This window comes from Corvus brachyrhynchos, unplaced genomic scaffold (genome assembly GCF_000691975.1).
Source record: "Corvus brachyrhynchos isolate BGI_N302 unplaced genomic scaffold, ASM69197v1 scaffold194, whole genome shotgun sequence".
Classification (NCBI taxonomy): domain Eukaryota; kingdom Metazoa; phylum Chordata; class Aves; order Passeriformes; family Corvidae; genus Corvus; species Corvus brachyrhynchos.
The window spans coordinates 2,581,162-2,582,802 of NW_008237890.1; the positions used below are offsets into that span (position 1 = coordinate 2,581,162).

The 1,641-nt window shown below is 39.4% G+C and overlaps 1 protein-coding gene across 21 annotated transcripts in view; it reads right to left on the reverse strand.

The window, feature by feature from the left end:
- Positions 1-1,641, reverse strand: part of PTPRD (protein tyrosine phosphatase, receptor type D) — a 1,188,396-nt gene that overhangs the window by 664,607 nt on the left and 522,148 nt on the right. The gene's annotated exons all lie outside the window — the stretch shown is intronic.

Sequence of the window (1,641 nt, forward strand, 5' to 3'; positions counted from 1 at the left end):
GCAGGAATAAAGTGTCAAACTAGTGATCACATATTTCCTTATATGGGAGACTGAGTATCATCACTTAAAACATGATCCTCAGTCCCTGATTTATTTTTCATTATGCAGCAATACAGAAAATGGCTAAAGACTTTACAAGATATAAAGTGACATTTAAGATTCAACAAGGAACTAAAACTGCTCTAAAACAGAGTATATGAAATCTACAAAAAAAAAAAAATTACAAGGGCCAGGGTCTGTCTTACTACAGGAAATTCAACACATACGATCCAAGATTTGCATTTCTGATGCCTTAGGCTTTAACTTTTATATTTTTCAAATCCTGTACTGCCTAATGTGTAACTCTGACGTTTTGTGGGGCCTGTTAGCTTCTGTTCTCTCATGGTGGTTAGATATAAAAAAAGCTTCTCTAGGTTTGCTCATCAAGAACACCTCAATTGTCCCAGATTCCAAAATGTATAAACTAAAAGCCTTTGAAGAGGAGGGGCAAACTTGGGGTAATGACATCATTAACTAAAGTTATAATTGGAGAATTAACCCTGATATGCAAATGACCCAAACTTATAAAAGCGTGAAGAACCCATGACCCAGCATCCATCTTGGGTAGACCCCCTCATAGGCTTTACTCTCCCAGTGTGTACCTTTGAAGGCACTTCAAATAAATACCAACTTTTATTCTCTTTATCTTTTCTAGCCTCTGTTTTCAGGTAGCTACTTCAAGGCATCAGTTTAGGCACCCCAGATTGGACAAGGAGGCTTCTGGAAATCTTCTGGACTGAAAAAGATCCAGCTCAGCTCCCCCACTGCTGTCAGCATTTTGGGGGGGATAGTTGCAACAGTCCACAAGGTGTCAGAGCCCAAGAGCCCAAAAATTCTCCAGATTCAGCACAGACGCATGTAAGTGAATAAGGGTGGTATTTTGTTATTAGCACCTGGGTTGGCTGTTAAGAGATCTCTTATAATTTCGTTTGGTGTGTCTAGGGACTCATACGGTCCAAGGGGGTTCTAGTTTGTTGATTCCCCCTTCATTTGCTGTTAGCTCGTGAGAACTTAGTACTGCAGTGAGACTATTTTGGTCCACAGCCAGTGGTGGTGTAGTGGTTTAGGCTGCTGTTTGGCAAGTCCAAGCTCATCGGTTTGAGCCCTTCTCCTTGTTCTCTGTCTCTCTCTTAGCTTATTAGTCTGTAGTCAGATTGCTTTGCTTTGTTTCTGTGATCTTTCCTGTTTATAAGCATAAACAATGGGCGATAATTTTTCTCATACAGAGACTCAAATAGCCAAAAGTTTGCCATGGAGCTTAGTAATAGAAAACTGGCAAAAATTGACTGGCAAACATCGATTCTGTACAAAACCGGAATTGATTAGGCTGTCAAGACTAATCTGGCCAATTTATAAATTAAACAACAATCAGAGGTGGCCTAAGTTTGGTATCCTACCTGAAGAATTAATATTGGATTTGATATCTCACTTTCGTAAAGACCACTGTTTCTTAGAACTTGATTATGCAAGTCTTTTTATGGTTATATCACAAAATAAACAGCTACAGGGATCTAAAGAACATAAACTACTTTTAAAGAAAAAAGGGAAAAAGAATGGGAAGAGAGATCCATTGTGGGGAGGCAGGGAAGAGGTGGATGTGGA